Source organism: Acanthopagrus latus, chromosome 13, assembly GCF_904848185.1.
Source record: "Acanthopagrus latus isolate v.2019 chromosome 13, fAcaLat1.1, whole genome shotgun sequence".
Taxonomy (NCBI): Eukaryota; Metazoa; Chordata; class Actinopteri; order Spariformes; family Sparidae; genus Acanthopagrus; species Acanthopagrus latus.
In genome coordinates this window covers 10366228-10394189 of record NC_051051.1, presented here as the reverse complement: position 1 = coordinate 10394189, position 27962 = coordinate 10366228, and the positions used below count along the sequence as shown (strand labels likewise).

The window sequence follows — 27962 nt, the reverse complement described above, 5'->3', positions numbered from 1 at the left end:
TAGAAACTCTGGCCTTCAGGCCTTCAGTTAACTCCCTTTCTTGATGCATCCCATTATATCTGATCACTCTTTGCACTGTATTTTTAAACTTAATGAAAGTGTTACATATTTGGTTATATGATGTTATTCTTAGATTTGTGGTTACATTTTCACACTTGACATTATCTGACTATAGCAGCTTTAATCAGCAGATGCACTTTTCAGTCAGCTGGTGCGCAGTAGTATGTTTCAGCAACCCTTTTACACTTGTTACCCTTTGTTTCTTACTTTTATCACTATAACACTTACTATCAGTTACCATTAGTCACTATTTACTAACTGTGGTTATTTTATACTCACCACTATCTACTTACTATGGTTATTTTACACTACATCTGCTCCAGCCTAGCGTCTCTTCAGTCAGTTATCACAGAACAGGTACATTGTATAGCATCTTGACGGATGTGAAAAGCTTGTGTGACTTCAAAGTCACGTCATTACGTGAGCGATCTTCAAGCAGCTGCTCCGTGTGGCCCCTGGCAAGACTGATGAGAGGGACCATCGTCGACCTTTAGGATTTTGACAGCGTCATGAAACTTTATTCCCCCAGGAGGAATCGAGGGGAGTCTGAACTGTGACAAGCTACGGTTTGTTTTGGTAGAGACGACTTGATATAGTTGAAGCTATCAAAGGTGCAATAGCATTGTGCGTAGTCGGAAAGGTTAACACCTGACGTTGTGTTGAAGCCTAAGACAGCTGACTCCTTCTCTAAAAAAAAAGAAAAAAAAATAGTACAGTTGCAAACGCCCATTCAGCTTTAATTTTTTTCTGATAACTCATTATCACAAACAGGCACCTGCGAGGAGGTTTGGATAGAGAAGGATTTGCGAGGCGAACTCTATGTAATGCATCCCTCGTGAAATGCACCGGTACGTTCATGTAATTTGACAAACAGGCGCATACTGTGCATGCTGTGAGTCCATTAAAATTCTATTACTACCTTTGCTGCAGTCGCCACTCAGTTTTCACAGATCCATTTTTCTCATGACATATTTCAATTAATCTGCCAACAATTTGATGGTGGACGTGTGCGTCTGAGCTTGTGCAATGTGCATTTCTATGCCGATTTCCGTAGTGGGTGGGGTTTTATCTTTTCATCATATTTTACATTATTATGTAATTCTGTCTCTGTTTTTTATGTGCAGCGCTTGGTGCATGTTATTTATTGTCACTGACTTTGAGCTGCCTTTACTGTATAAATCCTTTACCTTATATTACTGTGTATCAGATGAGCAAGAAATATGAAAGTAGGGGACCGGTCGAAGGTGTAATTGGAAGTTAAAACAGAAACTTAGCTCAAGTGTTTCGGTGTAGTATTATGGCACTGCTGCTTGCAAATATACCTTTAGTGACGTGACTGTTGCTAATGGCCTGGCCACTGTCCAGGGATAGCAACTGAAGAAAACAAAGCCTCTTCCTTCCTTCCAGGTTGAATCGCGTAGTAATATCATAGGGACTACACATGGATGATGTAATTTTTCCACAGCCATTACACTGTACAATCAGTAGGTAGTCTCTTGCAAGATTAGGTTGTGGCCTCTACGTTGTGATATGCAATAGTTCGCGACATCACTGCAAAACTGCGGAGAAGTTGTTCAGAAAGAAAAAAAATAAAGAAAGTTTTGCACAGAATATAAAGATGAGGCTTAATCCTACACTTTCTCTCAGACAGTATCAAGAGGTTTTTTGTCTGCAGATAAGGAGAAGTAAAGGGGATGCCATCGCCGAAGACAGACAGAAATGCAGTTATTGTAATTATGTCTTTTTCTTTTCCGCTTCAGAACCTAAAGTGCCGACTGTCATGTCCTCAAGCGCCCTGAATCCCTGACAGACTCCCAGGTGGAGTCCCGGCGGGATTGGTGACAGGAAAAAAAAAAACAGAAAAACAGAAGAGGATAGAGCACAGAGTAATATATATACGGCTTATCGCTGAGGCTTCTTTTTGAGACTGAGGAGTTTATTGGCGCAAGTCCCAGACCACTGAGGTACTTTCATTCCCGAGACCTCAGACACAAGTCCCAGTCCTGTAGCTACACTACAGCGAATGATTAAACTTACAGTGTCTGATATGGCTCGATTTTTTTTTTGAGCCGCTGAGTGCGCCGCTTTAAGTCAAAAAAGGTCAGGCTTCCCTTTTAGCCCGTGATTGATGGTGGAGTTTTTTTTTGTTTTTTTTTCTGAACAGGACCAGCCAAGTTAACAAAAAAAAAAAAAAAAAGGGACTGGATGAAAATGATGCGAGATAGGTAAGCCTATAGATAGCTGGTGGTGGCATAATGTAGTTTTGACAGAGTAATGTGCTTTTTATCGATGCCGAGAGCCGGTGTGGAGAGGCTTGTATCTGAGGCCTCCCCACCGGTGTCAAAGGCGTGAATCAATAAAACATTTGTTGAAAATCCTAATGAAACATCCGAGCCAGGATTTTTCACACAGAAGCTTCAAGAAAAAAGCATCATAGATGGTTGTTTATCCATAAATGAAACGCTTGCAGTTTTAAATGTTAGCGTTCTTAATGAGTGCCCTCTTTGATCGCTCCTTAAGAAAAAAAAAATGTGCTTAAACATCATCCCATCTCTGCTGATTAGAGCTTTGTGTGGCAGATCTAGATGCGTGCCATGTGTGCAACCCGCACTTACAAACACAAACACACACACCTGCACACACACAATTCTTTCCACCTCACAAAAACATGTCCTAACTCAACTTATCTCACAACTCATCCATAATCAGAACTGACACTGTGCCTCTACTATTCTCCCCCCCCCACCATTTTTTTTTTTTTTTAACCCTCCCTTCTGCTCTCACATCCCAAAAATACCAGGCTGCAGAACACCAGACTCTCTCTGTAAGCCCCAGGCCAATTACCGTGGTATTGCTGCATTGTTATCAGTCTGTCATGGTGGGTTTCTCCTGCCTGCTCCTCTGTTTGCGGCAACACAAACTGCTGCCGGGCCAGGCAAGCGCGAGAGCCGCAGAAGAGATGGTTTGAGAAGGAGAAGGTAAAGGGGTGCACGAGGAGTGGGGAAAATCATCTCATTTAAGAAGGGGTGACGTCTGAAAAAGTTTTTGACCAATATTGTGCACTGCGTCCCATCCTGCCATGCAATGTGCTTTAAGGCAAATGCCACAAGCTACAGGTGTTATTATTACCATATGGCTGTATTAGCAAAGTCGTCTACTTGCTAGTTTTTATCATAAGCCAGGTTGGCCCATCTCAGATTGTCAACAAATTGCATGTCCAGCTGTGTACGGGCAAAATCTGTACTTACAACAGTGACACGTCAAGTGTTCAAAGCTACTCTACATAGAAATGGACAGCTTCACTTATGGATGACTGTAATGCAGACTGTTTACTAATGTACATACCTGTATTGAACATCCAATGTCTAATAAAGTTGAATGTTTGATGTCATTCCTGACTCGTCAGCCCACCGATGCTTTGGGTTTCCCATGTCGTCCAACACTGACACTTTGGGTTGGTAGGACGGGCTGTCTGCCCACCCAAAGCATCGCTGGGAATGAGAGTCAACAGTCAACTTTTTTAATAATTTGGACCTTGGTTGGTAGTTTTGTACCTTTGGATGATAGTCACTAAGCCAAATATTAACCAGTCACAAGTAAAAGTTATACACTGGCAGTCGACCCCTCCATCAACTGATCCCTGAGCTACTTCTGGATCACTTTTCCCCCTTTATGTTTTCCTTTTAAAGCTCGATTCAGGTTCAATCTTCTTTACTTTGTTGTAGGAACATGTTGTATGGATGCATGTACATTCAAGCTTACCTTTACTGTCAAGACGTATCACAGTAAAGCAGCAACAAGCTCACTTTTGTTTAAGCTACATTAATGATTAAGCCACATTTGTGATCGACGCTGGTGGTGACAGCCAAATGGAATGATGAGGCTGGTGAATATGTGAAGACTGGGTGGTTTTTGGGCGGTGGAGCAAAAAACAGCAGCATGAATGAGCTCAATGCGGAGAGAGTATCAGATTGAAAAAAAAAAATTTAAAGTATCGAGGTGACAGACGAACGGTGAAGGTGTGCTGCTGTGCCGTTGGATAGATGTGACGGGCCGGTGCGAACAGCTGATATCTCAATTGACAGCCCCTTGGATAATGACAGCAAATTATGAGGGAGTGTGCGTGACGGAAGGGAATGACAGGACGGCGAGAGAAATAAAAAAAAAAGAAAAAGAAAATGAGCGATTTACTCCTCATCATTGCTGGTAGACAATGTTTCCTCTCTGTGTGTCATGTTTGCCGTCACGAAGGCACCAGAAATCAGGGAGCGGAAGAAAATGAACTGCAAGGCCAGCTATTTGTATGTCTTTTACTTCAGTCCCTTTCTTTCAAACTCTGCGAGGACTAAACGATGTGCAATGCTGACGTCCAACACATGGCGCCGTAAAAGGGAGAAAAAATGTGCACGTCCACCCTGGTATCATGTTCCCATCACTGCTGACTGGGGCTGGAGCCAATGAATACCTGCGACTCAACAGCCAGAGGCAAATCCAGGCACTCCAGATATAAGAAAATGTAACAAATGAGGAAGGATCTATTAAAAAAACACCTTTATTATAGTTGCTGAATAATTAAAAGCCACTCATTAATTAACTGTCATATTTGTGGAGTGTTTGACCCAGGAATGAATGAATGCCGACAAAAGCCAGGTGTTTGCGTTTTTTTTTTCCTTTCTCAAGTAGGAAAAAGGGGTTCAAAATATGGCATACATGTATTTCTCATTGTTTGAGGTATATTCTGTCGTTCAGAGTGATCCAGACATGATGGCGGAATCATGTTAGATTTGGAATCTGACACTCAGACGAGCACATCCGACGCACACACGACCTTGCATGAGCACAAAGGCTGTAACACAAACTCTTGACTGAATATTTCTGACAGCGTAACAGAAATGTACGGTCGCCCTCAAATAGAGTAAGATCAGGCGTCATGCTTCTGTCAGCCAACCACCCTGGGGTGAACAAAAACGGTGTAGGCAAGTGATTACAGAAAAACTCGCACTCTGCAGCATAAAGGATGCAGATGTAAAGGAAGTGGCATTAAGTTGAGAGGTAAAAATGAGAACATGACTTTGTCTTTAATTACTACATGTGTACATGTTGTACTATACCCACATGACTTGACTCTGAGCTTCCTTCTCTGATGGAAATATAGAGCAGGGAGAGGGCGCGGGTCAAATTAGCGACAAGGCCGCTTGCTTCTTGATGTTAACTTGCAGTGCTTTTTCATTGTCTTTTCTGGAATCCAGTACTTTTTTTTCCCAAATTCCCCATGAATAAACCTCTTTCATGGGAATTTTCCTCTTTGAATAAAAGCTGAATCACAAGAAAAGAAAAGGGGGAAAAAAAAAAGAAAAACTCTCACCCAACAACTCTCTAGAATGTAAAGAACTTCGAGTCCCACGGCTCCCGCTTGAACTTTGCTTTGTCGGGAGACATTTATGCTGCTTAAATTTCACATCCAGGCATTTTTGCAACATGCGCAGAGGGTAGAGAAGAAGAATACAGATGATCGTCTGCCAGTGCGCGTGGATCTGACGGCACTATCTCCTCTTTTTTTTGACTGTGGAGGAAACTTCCTTTCATGTTCGGAGACGGGATGAGGGTTGGTCCATGAGAGCTGGGACTTTCTGTTGTCATTGGTGTTATCAAGAGGGCACTTCCCACTTTGGATACTTTCATCTTCTTCTTGTTTTTGTTTTTCCTGTTTGGGCATTGCCCACACAAAACTCCAAGAGACTTTGTTAAACAGAGCCCCGCTTCTTCGCATCCACCATCAGTGCTGATCAGGCTTGTAATCAGCCACAATAGGGGCTGACATTAAATCAGAATCATGCAGGACACGCGGGATTGCCGCGGGACAGGAGTGTTGCTGTGTGGTGCGGCTGGGATCTGGACGAGACAAGGCTTACTTTGAGTCTGGGGAGTGGATGAAAGCTAGGCGAACATTTGCATGTAATTATATGTACTATTTAGTTATATCAGCTATTTCGGCACACAGCTGGAATGCATAATCATTTTGCTCAGTATAAATTCGGAAAATCTGTGATACATTGGCCTATTTACATGATTTGCAGCGCGATGATTAAGTTCCAGCGAAGCCAACCACATCATCTGTTTAACTTAGGATTTCCTGAGAAATAACTATGTGAAGAAATCCTTTTAAAGTAAAAAATTACATCCAAGGAGAGGAAAAAAAAAAAAAGTCAAAGGATCAGCATAAGACATGAAGATCTGGGCCAGAAGAGATGGAAGAGAATTTTACACTAGTTCTAACCCACCGGATCATTACTATTCTAACCGAGGGCATCACTTTGTGTTGAAAAGTGGTGGGGACATAAGGGCTTGGATGAACCGTTTTTTAATGGTCCTCAGTGTGTGTGAGTTTAAGCAATGTGGTGGGGAGACCGTATAAGGTCAGGCTAGACACTAATGACGCATCCAAAAGGCATAGCTGAGGCTACTAAAAAGTCAAAAATGTGACTCTATGTGGATTGCAAAGGTACCGGCGCATCTACTGTAGGAAGCACCAGCGAATATCAGTCAGCCCAGCGATTAACAATATCCAATATCACTATATGACAAAGAACAAACTACTCAGAGAATAATGTAATGTCAGTTAATGATGATAAATCAACTTTGCCATAATATTTTAAGGTTAATTGCCTTGTTGTCTCAATGCTGCATATGTTTTAATTGTTAGAGAAACAGATTGCAATCATGATTCCTTTCATGCACAGAGCTCAAATATCTGTATGCTAGGACATAAATTAAAGGGGCTCTATGTGCAATTTGAAGCAATTGATATATTATTCACTTTTTCACTGGTCGTGTGTGTGTGGATTTGAATAATTTGAGAATGTCTCTCTCAGTTGCCTACAAGTCCGTGGACGATTTGTTTACGTTGTTTGATGCAGTTCACAGTGAATGTCTTTGTGAAGGACTCTGACTCGGGTCCAGAGTTGCATTTTCTGATGCAACCCTATACGCGTTCTTTCAGTGCCGTAAGAGCATCAGTAGCTTACGTTAGTTAAGAAATAAAGTCTGCTAACATAGAATAACAATGCTTCAATTATTTCTATTTTTTCATTCTCATGAATTTAAAAATCAACCATTTTTAAAGTACCATCCTTATCAATCTTTTTAAATGTTGTCTTTAAGTCACACCAGACTCAGAGCAAAGAGCAAGAGCAAAACATTCTCACTGGTTACTTAACATTTCTTGGTGCTCGCTATTTACTTACAGTATTAAGAACTGTTGCTTTTAAAACGTGAAGGGTGCAAAATTGGCAACAACAAAAAAGTGGTGTGGGCGTGTCCCTAGGATCTCAGTGTAAGTGAAAACTTTAAACCCTGCGATTTATATAGATATATATGTACATCTGACTAACATGATGACTAGATCAGCAATCACAAGCTTACTTTTATAGAAAACAGGTGACAAGATTGTGTACCTGCCAGTCTGCGACCATAGCTTTGCCTTTGGCAACACTAAATGGTAACTTACAGTTTATTCTGGCGGTGCAATTCATTTCCATACTCTTGACTTCAGCTTATGTTTTTCAGTAGTCAGTAGTTGCCCTTTCCAGCCCCGTCCACAAATCCCTAAATTCATATACATGTGACTTACAAATCCACAGAGGGTAGTCTGCCCTCATCTACCATTCCTTCCGTGCCAGGGTGAGCTCTAGCAAGTAAACAGAAGGCTGAGTGTTGCACTGTAATTCAGATTCAGACCTCAGACTGCTGCTGACAATCTCTGGTGGGACTGCAAAGTTGCTTTCATTTGTCTGCATGAATCTTCAAGTCCCTTTTCTCCCTCAGCTGTCCTTACATGCACCTTCTCAATAATGAATTCCTCCTGACTTCAGCACAAGTTTCAACTCCTACCACTGGCTTCTGTATATACTGTCCACTATTATGACTAATAGCCACAGAAACTCGTGTGGTGATGCCTATGGGTCTCCTGAACAAGGTGAGTGGAATGTGGGTTGGTTTTTCCATAATGGGGCAGAGGGCTGATGGGCGGGAGTCTCACTTTTGCTCATAGCTATTGGAGCATTGCGTAGGTGTTTTTCTGTGCCATGTATGTGTCCTCATTAATAGAGTGCCATGGGAGCGACACGTAAACCATTCTGTAAGTTAGCATATTTGTACTTTTGGTTCCCTTGTCTTGAAGGCAGTGGGTTTTTTTTTTAAAGGTTTTTTTTTTTTGGATAAATGCCTGTAATAAGATCTATGGTTAACACAAGCTTAAGAGATGGCCATACTTTGTTCTATGGCATGAATTACAACGTTAGAATTGTAGAGCATTTACACTTCTTTGACAAAAGGCAGTTGCATAGAAGTCTTTAAATTAGACTACAGAAGTTGACAGGGACATCAAATGTGTTCACATCCAACTGCATCGTAAAGCTGTTTGCCACAGAGGTGATTTTCTGCAATAATCCAACTAAATAATCCTTCATCAAGGTAACCAGGGTGATGCTAAATGATGCTAATACGTCATCCCTACCCAAGTACTCGCTGTACCTCATTAAAAACTTAAGATGGTTTACTTGAGTCTTTCTATTTCATGCAGCCCTCTATTTCAGTTCCACTGCATAACAAATATTGACTTTTTTTTTTTTTATCTTTACTTGTGCTATAAAACACTAGTTTTAGGATTATAAGTTTAGATATTTTTCCTGTCCACTGAGAGCTAATACTTACTTTTGAATGAATGTGGTAAACTATAGCCTTAAGTTTTATAGGTTGAGGAAAAGATCCTCGGTAAATTAACTATTTAAACAAACCCTCTTGGATTTGCTGGAGAATGCCTCGTCACCTGAGGCTGAAAACAGGCTAGGCTCATGAAAAGTTAAAATGTAGAGATGTGTTGTTCTCGCAGGACGGATCTTGTAGACTGCAGTGCATTGCTGTAGATTAAGCAACCCAACAGTATATAAAGCACGGAAAAGAAGCTCAACCTTAAACAACTACAGCAGTATAAATACTAAATACGTGGTAATGCAGCAGTAATGTTAGTCCAAAATCATCCGTTATACAGTAATAAGTTCAATAACCTTTGATACTTAAAGTACTTTTTAAGGTTAGATTAATGTTTTAAATGCAGGACTTTTACTTCTTCCACTGCTGGTTGCTTGTGCTTGATGTTGTCAATATGCAGGTTTCTATGCACAATGTTTATTTATTTATTTTGATACTTTAGATTCACTTTTTTAATGCCACATGTGCTCTTTTTGTTTTCTTTTTAATTCATGTGCACCTCAATTATGAACTTGAACTCACAGTAGCTCGCTCATATTGTTCATGAAGCTTTCAGCTACAGAAGTTCAAGCAGGATTTCCTCAACATGCCTGGTCCCCACCTCTTCATTATTATCCAGCTGGCCATGTCACGTGCACAAGCTTTTTTTTTTTCCTGTCAACCAACAGCTGGCTGAGGGGCGTTTGCGCTAGTTTAAATTTCAGTGTCTGCTTGCTGTTTGCTGTCACGACCCTCTTGCCTCGCCACCTCCACTTATGTCAATGCCCGTCAATAGTTCCACAGGAGGAGGGATCTCCAGAAGGGATGCAAACAGTTGTTGATTGCTGTCAGTCCCAACAGTAAAAGATTTCTGTTTACTGTCAGCTGCTGTGCTTGTCGTGGAAATAAAAATGCATCCTGGCAGGATATGTCAGAGAAGGAATGGATACCGGTTGGGTCTTGGTGATCTTGGAAATGACCGTGCTCTTAATAAACTAAACATCATCATTGTTCCTCTCCGTGTTCATTTGCTGGGCCTGAACAGCTTGCGAATCCTCTTTTTTGCTCCCCTCAGGTTACGTGTCGGCTCTACTCCCTCTTTTCAGTGGGAGCTGTTTTGTAGTAATGTTGCTCTTTACCCGGTTTTGTCCTTTAAGGCTAATTGTGCCATATAGAAGAGATTGAAGTTTAGCTGGGTGTTTTATTTTGTGCTACAGGAATTCTTAGACTGAGGGGTTGAGCCAAAGTCAACCAAAACTTTCCCCTTCAGTGTGTGTGTGGGAGAAAGTGGAGGAGCATTTTTTATTTTATTTTTTTTAAGCGGAGGAGTAAGAGATCCATGAATAGTAGTAAGGCTCATTACTTTGGTAAATGGGTAAATGCCCCATGGCCTGTACCACCTACAGTATGCCAGCTGCAGGAGCAAATTGGTCTCCGGGGATTCACAGACAGCTGTGTGTGTGTGTGTGTGTGTGTATGTATGTGCGTTAGAGGGAGGGTGCGAGATAACAATTGGCAGAAAAGCGACAACAAAAGACTTGGAAGTCGAATAAACCAACAAGTTGATTAACTTGCCGACGACATGAACAGAAAGGCGAGTGACGGCCTGCGTGACTCATTCCATCTCTGCATAGAGCAAGCTGTATAAAAAAGTAAGAAAGTGATTTCTTTCTTTATGTTTAAAACTTTTTTGAAAGCCTTCACACTTTCTGCAGCACTGTCAGGAACAGTTTCAGGAGTGTGGACATGTAACCTCGCTGCTATTTAATGACCCAAGTACTCTAACCTTAGATAATATGGGTCAATATCTTTTTTTTTCTGGCTTCGGTCCTGCAACCCCAGCAATTAAAAGCAGTTAAAAGTAGCAATATCAGCATGTGGGTTGATGAAATAATAATACAAAAATGTATATTAGCTGCTGTTTTCAAATGACTTGACAACAAAGGCGTTCCAGTATCATTTTCAAACAAGTTATTACACACAGTGATGGATATGTGCTCAACACTTTTTGTTTGTTTTTATCTCGCACCGTCGTAATATTTGGTGTCAGTGCGGCTTCCTGCCAAGGCTAAAAAACAAATTCTCAATTAGCTCTGACTTTGTTCTGATTTCTTAGTTTATTCTTAGTTATAAAAGGATGAACAGACTTCCTGTTCACAGCCAACATCAGGTGAAGGCAACACGCTTCCACGTCTGTGAAAGCCGAGACCAGAGGCATTATGTCCTCATCAGTCGCATCTCAAGAATGATGAAAGGTCAAAGGTCGAGATTATTGTGACCTCACAACGCAGATTTATTTACATTTAGCAGAAACGTCCCAAACCCAAACGTCTAAAAAGATATAATAAAAGAAATAATGAATAATGAAAATAATGACGTCATGTTGTTTTACACCCAAAGGTCAGCTTGACTGTGACAGCATCATATTCTGCTAGAAATATGCTTCCCATTATTCAACGCCATAGCTAAGGGGCAGCAAGTTGATTGGTGTGTCCACAAGACAGTAATTCCAGCTTGTTGCGAGGACAAAAGAAACTGCCCTCTCCCTTGTTAACCTGCCGCATCTTAGGCTGCCTGGCCCGACACGTTGACCATTTATCTGACCGAGGTTTGTTCAAGTCAGAATCTATGGCCCCCCGACCACTGCTCTGAAATATCAGCGGCCTAACTCAGCGGCGTATTGATAAATCCATGGTGCTGTCCGCGGTGCTGAAGTAGCAGACTGATTTGTAACCACGCCATTTCCCTCAGTCCTGCCCTTCTGTCGCTTATAAAATATTCTCTAATCTATATTCTGCACTATGAATAGTCAATAATATACCATGTTGCAGCCCGTGTGCTCTACAGAGCAGTGTTACCTTCCTTGTTAAAGTGACAGTTGGCAACATCAACAAAAAACAAACAAGGAAGAGCAAGAGGATCACTGAGACACACTGCTGTTTCCTCTTTCCTCTAATATTCTCTGATATTTCTCTGATTACTTTAAGGTTAGTATTACGTAGGGTTAGGGTTTGAAATATCCCCTCTGTTTAAAATGAGCAGATCAACAGTATAGTATTCTATCACTTGTGGTTTTCTTGAAAAAGAAAAAAGAAAAAACAGAAATCATCCTTCGCTGCACAACAAGAGCTTGCAAAGCGCTAAATGGTGCATGAGTGAAGCTCTTATCATTACAGGCCTAATAGATTATGTATCTATGGCAACATCACACCAGTCGCTCTTATGAGCCTCTTTGCCTACGGGCTAAAAGTCTCGGCATGTGACGGAGCCTTACCAGAAAAGAAAGTTCATTCAGTCTCAGCGTGTTGGAACATTTGCAAATTGATCCAGTCACAGCGTTCGTGTTGATACAACGTAGATGACACAGATGCTTGTCCTTTACAAGGCTCAAGCAGTCAGCGCCACCACTGCCGAGCAGTTTAGACCACAGCTGCCCTTCAAGGTGTCGTTTTCCTGCCACCAAGGAAATCTTTGTTTATTTCTGTGTTTTATGTGTGCTGCATGAAGTGCTTGTCGGATTACTGCAGAGCACGGGAGGAAGAGAAAATTCTCTCACTTGCCCTGGTTAAAGTTGAGCGGCTCAGCGTTCGGCTGCTTTTTTGCAACACTTTTTCCACAACCACCTATAATTCCTCAGTCTGCGCTTGGAGGAGTTCACCATCAAGGTCAGGCAGGTACAGCCAGACCGAAGAGATATTTACAGAGACCAACAAAGGGGATGCGAGCGAGAGGGGGAGAGAGGAGAGGGAGAGAGAGCTTGAACCGAAGAGACTATTTTTTGGGTGTATTGTGTGTTCAAGGAGACTACGTCCCCCCTTAAAAAAACAAAAACCCTTCACTCCTGTGAGCCAGACAGATCAGACACACAAATACAAGGCAAAACCACCCAAAACACACACAGAGAGTCTGTGCCTTTGTAAAGCAATGAAAGGTGGAAGTAGTCGCACAAAGAAAAAGCATGAATAAATACTTACCCACCAGACCTCAGACATAAACAGACACACACATCCTGACTCACCTGCAGCGCTCAGGTACCCCCTCTCACCCCACCTGTAGTTTGTGATGAGTCGAGTCGTCTCGTGAAGCCCAAGGCTGCAGTCAATGGCAGAAGGCGGTGAGATCAGACAGCTCAGGTTTCGTGTACACTTCTTTATCCGTCCACCGAAAAGGCTGGAGCCGACACAATTTTTCCGTTCCGTTCCGGGATTTATCGGCAAACATTTGTTCACTTCAAGATGCTCCTTTATTTGAACACCAATTCAGTGTACTTATGATGTGTCTTTTGGCTGCTGTTTTGCGAGCTATGCCGCACATCCATCGTGAAGAACTAAGACGTGGAATGCAATTAAATGGCTAATTAAAGGCTAATGTCCCCATAAGTGACATTTTCTGGTGTGTATCTTGACGACATTTGATGTGGTCACGAGTTGCAATGAGTATGCTTCAAAAAAATGCCCCTAATCTTCCTGTAATGCACGGCAATTCATCAGAGGTGCGCCCAATCTATGTAATGAGGAATTTTTCTAATCAGGAATATTATTTCTCTCAGTGGTGATTACATCCATCAGCAGTCAAGCATGACAAATAAATGATGTGTTTATGAACTTAGAACTTATACCAGCTCCTGACAAAAATGTGTCTTGGAGCAATAGCGTATATATTTGTGTTTCCATGTATGTGTCAAGTGACCCTGGGAGGTGTCGACCTCATCATGGCGGCAGGTAACGTTCCCTCTTTGTCTCTTCTCGGTCAACAGTACCCTGCTCCCACAGCTCCTCTAAATATACACAGTGTCCTTTAACAAATTATGCGCAGACTGGCGGTTGTCAAGGGTGGGAAAATAAAGGATTTGAGGATTTTGCTGATATCTACAGTGATCCCTAACAAGACAGATTGCGGGCAGAATTTTAAATGAATAAGTGTGCTTTGACATTGAGTTGCCTTTGGTTATGCCGTTTTCTATTTCTGCAACATTTCACATCACCATGGCTTTATGCGACTACTATCGCGGTTGTAAACTCAGTTTGAACTGTAGGTGAACCTGATCCATCTCTTCGTTCGGAGGATTAAAAGTGGTTGCTCTGAAGGCGGAGGGGTTAAGGTGTCGACCTAAAACATCCGCTTCCCTGCTGCTGTGAGCAGTCGGAGACCCTTTGTTGCATGTCAGCCCCCATCTCTCCCTCTTCCCTTATTTCATCTTGGCTTTGTGCTCTTTGACAGTGAAAGGGTTTGAAACTTGTCCACAAAGATGGAGTCCACATGTTTTTCTTTTATATCCCCATGCGTGTAAGTGGTGTTTATGTGCAATGGAGATGTGTCAAAACAGGCTGTTTCTCTTTTGATATTTTTTTTTACACGAAGTTTGTTTGGACCTTTTACACAGAAATGGCTCAACAAACTGTCAATATTGTATTGAATTTGTCTGGATCAGCCTGTCAGTATTTTACTAGCAGACAGAGGTTGCTTAGTAACTTTATCTAGCGTACTGGAGTCTGTAAATGTTTAAGCTGCTGTAAGCATCATCATCGTTGATCATCATAATCTTGCTGTCCATTTTGCAGGGAGAAATCCCCTTCCTTCTCCCTACGTCACCACATGAAAGCACAGCTGTAACTGCCCGACACTGGCACTGGACACTTGATTTTGGGGGGGCTCCAAATCCCATTCTCGCCTAGTGCACCAAAATGGCTGGAGCTTGGCCCGGCCTGTCACTCACACAACCCTGCGGCGCTTGTGCGCTGCAGGTGTATCCAGTAAATGAAACAAACAAGCTCAATGTATCCAATGCGTTACTCTGAAAGGCCACACAAAGACTGATGCAAACAGTGCAAATGGTACTGACAGCACTGTGGACAGAGTTAAAGTTAACTGCACCGACAGTTGTCTTGTCACATCAGTGCGTCACATTGCCTGTCTTTTGCTGACAGAACTGTTTAGGTGGGCTTCATCTCAAGTCCCTAATGGTCACAGCGGGTCAGCACCAAAGTCCCCAGAGAAGTGCATCGCACAGTATTACAGAACCCATATCTGGAGTCAGTTAGACAGGTCCATAAGGGAACAAACTAGTCTAAAACAAACTGACATTCAATTATAAACCGAAATGTGACCACATGTACACTTGATAAAAAGACTTTAATTACTGATTTATATAACTGTGCAATTGTCTTGTTTTTTTGTATCTAATATGCCTCCATGACTCCTACTCCTTCCCATGAGAGGATTATTCTGGTGAAATAAAGTAAACTGTCATCTATCTGCCGTCAACTATCCAATGAAAGGCATACAAAGCCAGAAAAAGGATTCATTAAAAAAGTGGCTGTCTAAATTTTCTCTACAAAATCAGTTCCAGACAGACATTTCCCTTTCCACTGAAAAAAAGGGCATGGCAGGAAAAGGGAAGACAATCTGGACAACTTCAGAAGCAGTATCGGAAACTCTATCCACAGGGAATGACACTTCAGATTGTCTCTGACTATCACTCATGAGTGAAGAAATGAAACCTTTCACATGTACTGTATAAATGTAGGCTGACAAAGGGGGACGTTGAGAAGAAGGGTATAAAAGCTCCTCCTCTGACATACCGCAGAGTTTATACAAGGTTGAATCTCACGTTTCGTGATATTCAAACGTTGTATCATAATGGGTTGTTGTGGAATGTCTATATTTCTGCACATTCCTCCCTCAGTCTGCTTCCGTTTCTCCGGTTGTGTTTGTTCATCATCAGGTCTGAAAAGAGTCTGGTGATGAAGTACTTAGCCTCTGGAGTCAGAAAAAGGATGTGGAAATGTGGAACTGAATCCAGAGGAGTCGGACACACACAGAAAAGGAAAGATGTCTCAAACTCACGATAATGTGTGCGCATGAGGTGAATGCATTTATGTGCATGATAAATGACGAATAAAACCCAGGGAGATGATGAATTAAGATTGTCTGGTGAGGTACAACAAGAGAAGCAGCGTTGTGAATGCTTCCAGCTGACATTGAAACCTTTTTTTGAAGCCATGAGGCAGCTGAGCCAGAGCCTGCTAATGAGCTGTGTGATCAGAAGGGTCCAGGTAAATTTGTCTTTTTGTTAACTGTAGTTGGGTTGTGTTTGTTTTACATCTTGGACTGTAGCAATCTTTGCCTGAGCAGGAGGCGACCCCCTGTGTTGAAAAAACTACTTGATTAAATCTAGGCGGGCAAACTTCTTGGTTGGGTTTAGGCAGCAAAACAACTGGGTTCAGTTTTGGCAAGAAAACTACTAGGCAAAAAAATAACCAAAAAACCTTAGTTAGGTTTAGGCACAAAACCTACTTGGTTAGGTAGGGGTCAGAAAACTACGTGATTAAGTCTAGGCAGGGAAACTGTTTGGTTAGGTTTAGGCAGTAAAACCACTTGGTAAGGATTAGTAAAATACCATGGTTTGTTTTAAAATAAGGTATAATAATGTATCTTTGTTATGTAACTCAACTATAGTAGTAAGTTAAAGGTCCAATCTGTTAGAATTCCCAACTCATCAAATACTCATGCTTTGGGATTGTAAGTCAGGTTGGCCGACATCCCAAAGCTTTGATGGGTTTTAATGAGACCCTAACCCTCTTAGAATTGGACTCACTTTTAAACTGTGGTCTCCTAGGTGAAAATCCTGTGTGTTGTTTGTATGCCAACCATCCCTCCCTGACTGCCTAGTTCTGTGGAATATGTCGCTCATTATGCCACTTCCCTTGACTTGAAACGTAAATATGGGTGGTAATCAGCTGCTTTCACATTTTTAGTTGCTTTATAATAAAAAAAGGACATGGAAGTCTGACCCTCTACAATATGGGACCTTTAAATTCTCAGATGGATGGACCTGCAGAGAGAGTGTAGATGTGTCTGAGGGTTTGCTGTGTGTTTTCGGACGACAGCAAGGTAGAAACAACTTTTTCATTTCCTTCTGTCTGAACTGTCTGAAGGCAAAGTTCGTGTTCGGTCTGTACCAATTTGACATGATCGGCAGGGAGGGAACAGCTCTGGGAATGGGAACAATTGAGGAGCAAGATTCCCCTAGGTGGTAAACTCAAACTAAATCAAAAGCTAATGCCCAAGTTTTAACTGCCCCGTTCCTTTAATTGTGGCAGACATGTTGTCGTCTTTTTTTTCCTGTTTCTGTTTACTGTGTCTGATTGGAGAGACCCCATTAGACTGTCTAAATTCAACACAGTTTATGTCTGAATTTAAGTCCAACAAAACCAAAATCTATATAACTGAGATGATTTCATTAGTGAAATGATAGCTGATAATTGTTATCTGCATTACCTTGGACTGCTGTCATCAGTGGGTTCACCGCCGTGTTTGCCAGCTGACAGGCTTTTTTGCAATTTGTGATGCCAAGTGGGAGATATCGGAGCCAGCAAAAATTCCCACACATCCTACTTGTAATTAGCACTAGGAGGCTGACATGCCCACTTTTTCCCCAGTTGACTGCTCGTATTTATGGTAAATTCGTTATGACGTGAACGGCGTATTACCACCAGAGTGAGGGTGTCAGCACAGAGGCTCGATTTGCCAGGCCTCTTCATTTCTATTCAATTCAGTTCTTAATGGGATTTTAGGCTGTAATCTGCTTCAGAATTCTTGAGCAGTGACATACCTCTGTCAGTTATGGATGCCATTTGAGTTTGCTCTTGGGGTTTAAAAAAACAAAACAAAAACAACTTCCTCTTGCATCATAATATGCAAAGTAAAAAGAATGCAATTTTGTTGTCAAGATGGTGTCTCCATAAAACTTCTACATTAACCTGTGTCATTTACAAGTTTGAGTGAAACAGGTCTATAAACATATCCTGTATAAGAGCGTTATGTAATGTAGGTGTACTGGCAAAACATTGGATTTTAGATAGAGTATAAGCACTGGTGGACTGGGGAGTAAGGGTAATTACCCTGTCTGGTGCCTCCATGTTTGGAAATAATGCTGCGAAAGCACCCTCTTGGATGCTCCTATGGTTGACAAAAACATGATGTAGTGCCCTCTTCGGGTGCCCTCTCTGTACACTGGTGCCCCATCGCATACAGCTGGTGGTCCTTTTATTTTTATCACATTTGCCCCTCAGACATCCGGAGTCTGCTACTGAGTACAAGTGAATGAAGATGTGTAGATATTACACTTTTCCTGAGCATGTGTCACTAAAGCTACGCACACTTTTTAGTGTGCAAGAACATTTCCTGCTTTTACCTTAAAGGGGCAGTTTACTCCAAAATCAAAATCACACATATTTTCTTCTCAACTGTAGTGCTACTTTGCCAGCGAGGCTGATTTGGTGCGAGTTGCGTAGTTTGGTAATATTGGCCCAGATGTGTTTGCCTCCTTTAAATATAATGCATCTAGTTGGCACCAAAAAAATACATTTGAAAACTCAATGGCAATCTGTATATATTTTTTATATAATCATGTCCCGGTTATTTACAATACAACACAGACCTTGTTGTGAACAGTTTCATGTATTTTCTACGTCTGGCAACTGTTTTACCATGCAGTAGATGCGAGCATCTACTCACGGTCAAGACACTAGCTAAGAAAACAAACTTAACTATCCAAAGTTACATCATGGCTGGTGAGGGAGTTATTAATTAATTATTACAAGTATGAACCTCTCATCCATGGAAAACTACTTGGGTTAGGTTTAGCAAAAGAGTGTGGTTTGGCTTAAAATAATTCCATTACTATGTCACTTAAAATGATTTCAGGAATGAGATGTCATCAAATGTAGGTTTTTGGCACTTCGGGTGCCACAAGTTGGGTGCCACCTAGTTCCATTATACTCGAGAGAAGTCAGACATCTCTGAATGTGACATTTACAAAACTTGCAGACTCACACCAAAACAATCTTAATGGAATGTTTTTGTTATTTTTCGTACCTGGGTGAACTGTCCGTTTAAATACAAATTTATGCAATAATAAGAAAAGGCTACACATTGCAAAGTGGTTTATTTCAAATATATACTTAAATAAGCACAACCAATAGTCCAGTGAAACAGTTTAGAGGGCAAATATTTGAAAAATCTAGTCAAGTAGCTGGAACGGAGTAATGGTGGCATGTCTCTGCCTCCCCCGTGCAAATGATGCATTTCAGTGTTTATGCGTATTCAGCCGGCTGATTTAACAGGAGCAGCCTTTTGTTACGGGGCAATAGATGGTGGCCTCTCTCCTCTTTTCCTCCCTGTCTCTCACACCATCCCTCCCCCTCACACGCCCACAGAAGCGCACACACACATATTCACAAACACGCTTTACTAGCTAGTTGTCCTTGGTGCGTCTCATAAAGACAGGCTGAGGAGGCCGGGATAGTTTTCAGGCAGTAAAAGCAGCCTGTGAAATCACATTGCATGCAAAGTCACAACAGATGGCTACTACTGCTACGTCCTCACCAAATGTGACACTGGAAAGACACTTTGAACGTGAGCAGCACATTCTGCTGCTTTTTACGCTTCCCTGAATGAGGACATGGGATCTTGTTAAAGACAAGGTTGCATATTGAAAGCTACACTCGACAGCTGCTTATTGTGCCGTAAAGAGAAACAAATTTGAATAACAGTGAGTTGTAAAGTAAAGAAATGGAAAAACAGCTAGACCCAGTAGGGGGCAGAATAGGTCCAGAGAAGGAAGATGAGGAGAGAGAAAGGGATGGGTTGTAAAAAAGAAGAAATGTACCTGGCTACATAATATGGTGTTTTTAAACCAGGCAGGAATGGCACATGGTGTGTTACTACACACTGCCATGATTTAAGGACAGCCATAGGCAATGCCCGTGCAGCTATTATTACCACAGCAACCTCTTCAGATGTTTATTCTAATAAGGAGGTATGGAGTGGAGTGGGGTGGATGTATCCTGTATTGTTCAATGTATCACTGGCCTAATAGCTTCTTTGGAAGATCGCGCCTGAAAGAGAGGTAAAAGAACACACACACACACACACACACACACACACACACACACACACACACACACACAAAAACAGGATGGAGGAAGCACGGGATGGCTGAAATGACACAACAAAATCCACTTCACTTAATTATCTTAAGTGAATTAGCCCGGACGTTGCTATTCTGCAGCTGAATATTCATCGGGGCAAATACTGGTTTTGGAGACGATGAAAGCACCTTAATGGCCCTGTCTGTTTTTCAAGTGCCAGCACCTTTCAACAGTCTCTCCGTGGCCACGGAAAGAGAGCAGCACTTAATCTCTCAGACTGAATGGGTATGCTGGGTAGAGATTTCGAGGCAAAACAAAGAAATAGCCGTGATGCTGTTACCTTTCGTGCCCAAATCTGGCGAAATATCTGCGGTTTTCATGAAATGGGGGGGGGGGGACATATTGGCTTAATATGAAGGAGACAGCTAAGTTATTCTGATGTTCAGCATTCCTCAAGGCATGGTTTGAACATTGGTAATCACAACAGTGTCTTGCCAAAGGATGCAGCTGCCTTCTGATTTCGCTGGTGCTTTCATGCAAACGCGCACACATTGGTAGTCAAAATACATTCTTTCCCCCCCCGATGAGCTTATACAGTTCTGGCATGTCAGTCAAAAAACAGAGAGCGAGAGAGAGAGAGAGAGAGAGAGAGAGAAGGAGAAGGAGAAGGAGAGAGGCAGTCAAAGGCAGACAAAACAGTGAATGCTTTCTGCATTGGTACATCTTTCCAGTCTCCTCCACCCAAGGACTGAGCCAACTCTAAATAACATGAAAGGTGAAAGAGATGATATAAAAATTTGGGAGTGTTAGGGAGAGGTGAAGAAGTGAGTGAAACGATGCCGGGCCGTGCCACGGAAAGACGAAATATATAGCTGTAATGGATGAGATCAGGCGTTCCAGCTGAAAGGTTGAGGGGGAAAAGGGTTTTTGTTCATTTCGAGGTGAGAGTGCGAGGTTGAACGCGAGCACTGTTGAGGATAAATGAGAGAAGCAGAGGGACTTTGGAGACCTACGTCTCAGCTACGAGACCCCATTTATCCATTATTACCTGCATTTTATTACCACTTCTCTCATCCTGCCTCTCTCTCCAACTCCCTGCTCAGGAACTCTCAGGGAGTTTCGACCGAGATAAAAATATGGAGGTAAAAAAAACCCCCAAAACAGTGCAGTAATTTTGTTAAAATGCTAAATTTGTTATTTCCTGTCAAAAACTTCATAGAGACTTTGTTTACTTTCTTGTGTAAATTGTTTGGCCTCGATGAAAAATCTTAGCTACTAGAAATATGATTTCAGATGTTCACTTTCTTTGACAAGGCGAGGTGGATATATTGGTAAAGAAATTAGTGAGCTTGTCACAAAACAATGGCAGCAAAAGTGCAGCCAAGATCAGAGGAATACCAACGTGCTAGCTTGACAGCGGTGTGTGCTTTCTTACATTTGAAGGACACATGGAGCAGGTGGATATGGTCAGTGATGATCATGCTAGCAGCTAATGTTAGCACAAAGCACACAACCACAACAGTGAGCAGTAACTTCCAAGTAGCCTTTTTCAGACAGAGGTCAAGTCATAATATGGGATTTTATACCCAGTCTCCTCTGATTGGTCGGCTCACACATACCTGAGCCAGCACTGCCAACGAGCAGCCGTGCCAAACCAGCCGCTAGTCAGGAATTATGCAAATGTGTGATATGGTGACCTGTTGTGATGTCACAAAGTCACCAAAGGCGGGACTACTGACGAAGCATTTCAGGAGCAGTGTTTTCTGCACGAGTAGGGGGTCTTTGACATCTATCAAGATCTTTTACGTGTACAAGAAACGATATATAATACTGACGGAAAGCAAAAAGGTCTCTTTTAACAGGTTTGTTTATTTATGTCTTAATGAAACTAAAAAAGGAATGTCGCAAACCCGCCGCGCACACATACCTCTGGTGTCAGCGTAGTTAAGACAGTGCACATTCTCGTGTTTCGGAGGAGGAGGAGGAGGGAGGCCTGAAGGGAGGGGTAGGATTATTCTGTTAAATCTTCAGCTAAAGTCTAGCTTGCTCTTGGTTTCTCCAGTGTTACCAGCTCCAGCGTCAAGCAGATGTTATTAGCAAATTCACGGCTCGAGCGACAGCAGGAGGCCGAGACAAGGACACGCGACTGAATAACCTGGAATAGCGATTTCACGTTCGTAATCCCAAGTCAAGGTTGCGTACACAATGCCACCGTCATTTTATTGTTTGCCTTCCTCGTTCCGACTCTATACGTCTCTTGAGGCATCTGTAGTGCGTGACTATATTTGCAACCTCGCAACAGTGAGAATTGCAGTGACACACTCCGCTGTATCTCTGTAACCCATACCCATCGAGGCGATATAGCATGAAGGTGACCCTATCAAATCTGGAGCCATCGAAACGATAAGCTTCCAAGCGCCAGTGCATGTTTGATGGGGAGGGGGGGAAGCACAACTCCTGGTGATGTAGAGTAACAAGAAGACAGAGAGGAAACACATTGTCAGGAAGAATCTGCCCTGCTTGAGCTAAACTCTACATCCCCAATATCCTGGGAGGTCTTGCTTCACTGTAGACAATTTGTGGTGGAGCAGAGGGACAACAGAGTGAAAGAACAGACTATACAAGTATTATAAATAATTCTGCTTGTGCAGTAACTTGCCACCTTTCCTTGGCAGAAAGTCGCCTTGTGACCATTTTAGGAAGATATCATGTGTCATCACCAGGATCGCAATTTTGCAACCGCAGAATTTTTTGGAGTCATTTGGGAAGCGGATCCTTTTTCTCAAACTCGGTGCATAATGTTTTTTTTTTTTTTTTTATGCAGCTGGTGCATTTTGAGGCGATTGGCTCGGGAGTCATTTTGCATTTAAGTGTGCCGTTGCATCAGCTCCGCGCTTGCGAAAAAAACCCCAAAACACGTCGACGTAATGAGTCAGCAAACGGATTAGCTTGGTGTTGATGGAGCTTGGTTAGAGGCAGGATTGTTACTCTGAGATGAGAAGCGCAAACACAAAGAACCACAGTGTGTTCGCACTGAAATTGATGGTCGCGTTTGCTCTTGGTTCGTTTAAAGCTCCCCCGGGAGCTGGAGACGTGACCTTGGTGAAGGCATGTTGGATCACTTCAGGCTATGCTCTCAATTGAGCCTCGCCGTCTGAAACCACCGGCAGGAATCTGGGAGTCTCGGAGCACTCTTCATTACTTCATCCCGCCTTTAATTCATGCGTTGTATAATCACAATTAACAGTTTTACACCACTTGGCTCGATGTAGATAAAATCGGCGCGAGTAGTTTTAATGTGACGCAGACAGCGGGCGATTCATCACGAGCATAAACTCTAATTGAATACACCCTCTCTGTATGTAGGCCCGATCGCACAAAAGCCGACCGCTCCGTCTCTGTCAGTCGTGAAGTTGCGAAACCCCAGAAGAGGAGCGCAGGCGTGACTGAGTGAGACGCTGGGCACGCCGCCTCGAGGGCCAAGTGTCTTTAACGTTCCGCTTGTTTACAAAAACCTTTTTGCGAGAGAAAGGATTATTACACTGCAGCTTACGGACATAAAACACTGACACGCGTGCCCAAAGACACATGCATATGCTCACAGACACACATGGGGAAAGAGAGAATGAGAGGAGAAGGCTTCATATACTTCGCCTCTGCCTGTTGGGATTCAATTAATGCAACTTAAATGATAGCGGGATCACTGCTTCATGGCCTAATGGGCTGAGCTTTAAACATCTCTGCTTCCCTATTTTATTCCATTACAGTAATAACACATTGCCTTAAGAGAGTGGAAGGGGGTGGGTAGGTGGGTGGGGGTTGGGCGCAAAGGAACAGCGGAAACGGAGAGTACGGGGGGAAAGGGCAAACGTGCTGAAAAACACATGTCGGGGGAAGATGATTAACGCGCTCATAAACAGCACCGCTTGGAGTAAGCACTTGATTGCCGCTTGCATCACGAGCGACCCGAGCTTCCTCGAGGCGAGTGACGCCGCCATCGTTGTAAAAAAACACATCAGAAAAAAAAAAACAAAACAGAAAAGTATCAATTATTCACAGCCTTTTTCGTGTCTCACGTACACGCCATGACAAATTAATCACATTGTTTGGGACATAAATAAAATTCCCCTTCGCCCTCCACAGCATTAGCATCCCTTCCTAGCTTGAAACAGTGCCAAGAAGAAACCAAACCAATGAGAACTCAATAAAAAAGCATGAATCCCTTTTTGTGCATCACCACCTAAAGCAGTGAACAGAGATTTCTGTCACCGTGCCCCCCCCCCTTCTCCCAGAGAAGGTGAGCGTCTCTTCATTCAACGTTGGACTGCCTCTCTATTAGTGAAGGACAAGAGTGGCGAAATTAGATGAAGGCGTAAAAAAGAAAAGACAGCTTTATAACAACGCTGCTACTTATCTCTCCCACATCTCCCCCCCTCCTCCTCCTCCTCTCCCTATCTTTCAACCCCGCTTGATTCCCCTGGTTGTTTGGTAATGAAGTTATCCCACAGCAGAGCTTCTTTTCTCAGCCCAAGCCGTCTTAAGACAGAGGAGGGATGGAGGGAGCCAACAGAATCACAGAGAGGCATGAGTATCAAAGACAACAACGGGGAGAAGAGAGAGAGAAAAAAAAAGAAAAGAGCCTGGGAAGAAGTGAAGGGGTGGGGAATAAGGGAGGAGGAAGCGATGGAAGTAGAGATGTGACAGTGTGCGAGGATGTAAAACACGCGCTCCAGCTGCGCAACAGTAATCACCGTGACATATTCAACAAATGCAGTTGTATTATTAACTGATGCTAATCAGTGCATGACACGGCAAATGCATCCTGTATGAAAATACACTTATACGCACGATAATTGGCCTTAATCTGACCGTTTTTTTTCTCCTTCACATTAGTATGGAAATTTATGAAACGGGGTGCTCAGAAACATCATTCCCTCCACTGGGGAGGTGTGCTTCTGTTATATATTGTGCTCTGATTATAAAAAGGGAGATGATTTTTCGAGTGACGTGTGGTAGAGCAAATGGTGACACATGGTGAAAGTGTGACGAATGGACAGGATGGATGTTACAACATTAGAAGAACTGTGTCTCCGTGTTAAAGCGAGGGTAAAGCGAGGGGAGGATGTTTGGCTGTAGCGAGAGCAAAGACCCACAATGTGCTTTACACTTGAAGGCAACGCAAGACAGTTGCGAGCAGTCTTTGGGACCACTTGTGCTGGGTGGGTGGGATGCCAAAACATGCCCACCTGTCTGGAAGCTAACAAGCTAGGCCAATGCTATCTTGGCATGAGTGTGATCGCGGGATCATTTCTGTCAGAATACCTATATCATATCATATCAAATCATATCAAATCATATCATATCATATCATATTCACTATAGCCTGTGGTTAAACCCAGCGCTCACCAGAGACCTCAGTTGAGAAGCCAGACTGAATATCTTTCCCCAAAACCTAACATAACAATGTTTTCCTCCCAAGTAGATTTTGGGGTCTGCTTCTAACCAAACGGTGACACTTGTACGATGTTATTCTTTGGCAGCGGGGGCTTTGCATGTCACACACAGACTCTAAAGGGTACCTGTATGAAATGCAGGGGAGTGGGTGACGACGCGGTGACGGTATTTGATGACCTGTGATGAGAATGTGCTGCGAAGTTATGGCATTTTCTCCTTGACATTTTCTCCCAGCTTGTTTGCGTTGACTGAATTAGCACCGATGGGAACTATCAAATACGTAATGCGGGTCTACTATTTGTCATGCCAGTGAATATTTGGCAAACACTGCTGGGTAAAGTGAACAAATGGAAGATACAGTCGACATTTATCAGCCCCAGTCACGAAAAACAATGATAAAGATCACTTTAACAGCTGAGAAGGGCTCCGCTGAGACCACGCATTGAGTGTTTTGAGCCGTAAAGTCAGTCTACCATCACAGAAAAGGGAAAAAGGTTAATCCGATGTCCTCTGTCGTGGAGAAGATGAAGAACCTCGCTTCATCTACTTCTGTACCACACGATGTACCTCATGTGAGACAGGTGACGCGAGCGGCCGACTGCCATTAATTCTGCACTCAGCTACAAGTCAATCACAAAACCGCGCAGGACCGGCACACTCTTGTTAGATCACGGGGTGACAGCAGTTTTAGAGGTAATCATGAGGTCTGTCAGTCACTGTGAAACAGATACACAAATACCGCTGGACAGAAAGTGAAGACTGCCATGAGGATAAAAAAAAAAAAAAAAAGGACGACAGAGGCTCAGAACTCAACACTCAAAAGGTATCAGCTTTGTAAGCGGCAGTGAAAGCAGAGAACCCAGTGATCTTTAACAGGATATTCTGGAAACGTTTAGCAGAGATACTTCGAGGCTATTAAAGACTTTTACTCATGATTGCACCTGCTGCGCCGCTCTTCAGCTACTTTATGTAGCTCAATTTTTGGTCACCAAATGGATGTACATGAGGATTATACTGTGCCTCGCTCTGCTACTGCTTCCCTCTACTCTACCCATACTGTCTATCAAACGTTTTTGGGTCTACAGACCCCGTTCAGTCCTTCTTATGTGCAATTTGTTGCTTTACCAACTTAGCCCAATAAGCTTAGGTAAATGAATGCATCCTATAACTGGGAGCCATGACCGCCTTACACTGCGCACGCAGGTTGTGACTTACAAGAAAAAGTGTGTTTGTGTGTACAAAGTTATGGGAATGTACACCCGTCTCCACTTACTTCCTGCTGAGAGTCGTGAGGTTGTTCCACTTGGCAGCTGGGACCTTGTGGCCGCGGGTGGGGAAGGGGGGGGATGAACCCTTCGTTCCAAGTCAACTGGCGTGGTGATTGACTGGTCAGGGTGCCGGCTAACAGGCAGGGAGCCCAAAGTCACAGATGGAGCCGACCTCTTAGGAGGTGTTAGTGGGGTGACAGGCTTATGGACTCTCACGGGCTGCTCGGACTGAACTTCCTGTCTCGAAATTAAGCAACGCAGCGACTCATGGCCACTCTCAAAATTTTTGTCTGAGCGGCTAAAAGTGACTGCCTAAAAGAGACTCAGGAGAGTGCGACTCATTCGAGTGACTGACTCTGTCCCTAACCGGTGTTGCGCCACCACTTTGCATCCCGCTGCCGAGGGAGACTGCCGCACAGCAGGGCATGTCAATCACTGGCACACCTAACCTCATCGAACAGAGCAGTCCGGAGACTCTCAGGAGGCAGAATCCCATAAAATCGACAGCAGCTCGATCTGTCTGCAACATTAGTTGTGTGAGAAAAAAAACCAAAAAAACTTCATATCCAGCCTGTTAACGCTCACTTCTACTTTTCTCCCACCTCCTGCACCTCATGGGCGAAGTTTGGGCGGTCATTGGATGAATTTGAGTAAAGTCCCAGAGTGAGATTGAGTCTCCGTTTTCCTCATTGATGCTTACATTTAAATTTTAGATTGGGTTCCCTTGAAATAACATCCAAGCTCCATTTTTTGAAAGCAGTGTTGTCGCCATATGCAGTGGCGCCTCATTCCCTCCCCTGCATGTTCTGTCTTTTCTCTCACAGCCTGTAGTTAAGTATCTCCGTAAGTAGTAGCTCCACTTAAAATCCTACCATCCCTAAAACTCAGCATAATACAAGAAATGTAATGACACACATTCAACCAGCATGTGTAATCTAAGTGAACGCATGTATGCATGCAAGATGGAAAAGGGTAAAACACATGTTGTTGGCTGCTTTTCATAAGGAGGAGGAAGATGCACGTCCACGCAAATCCACATGGTGCGAGCAGTCACAAGTCGGTAAAGTCTCCCTAATTGCACTCAAAAAATGGTGCTTTGCTTTTCAGCAAAGCCTTTTTTTTTTTTTTTTTTTACTGTTATTGCTGAAGAAGCGAGTTCTGCCCCAAGGTGTTTGGTTCACTTCTTCTTTTTATGCTCGCCATTAGAGTGCAATGAAACAAAAACAGTTGTGCAAAAACTGTTGTTTTTTTTAAGGCAGCTCTGTGAAACTGTGCGATTACTGCTAATGCAATTATGCATCCAACAATAACAGCACCTGAGCTCAGACTTTAAACTTTAGAAGACGAAATCTAAGCCGACAGCTCTTCTGCGATTTCTTACTTCGTGACAAAACAGGGACAAATTTGAAGTGAAGCAAAGAGTCAAAAAGTTAGAAGTCGAAAAGAAACAAAAAAGAAAAGGCGACGTGCTGGGCAGTCAGAGGCAACAGCAAGCCTG

At 42.9% G+C, this 27962-nt stretch overlaps 1 long non-coding RNA gene across 1 annotated transcript in view; it reads left to right on the top strand.

Moving 5' to 3' along the window:
* The window catches only part of LOC119031126, a 106269-nt gene that overhangs the window by 16250 nt on the left and 62057 nt on the right, over positions 1–27962 (top strand). The window lies entirely within an intron of this gene.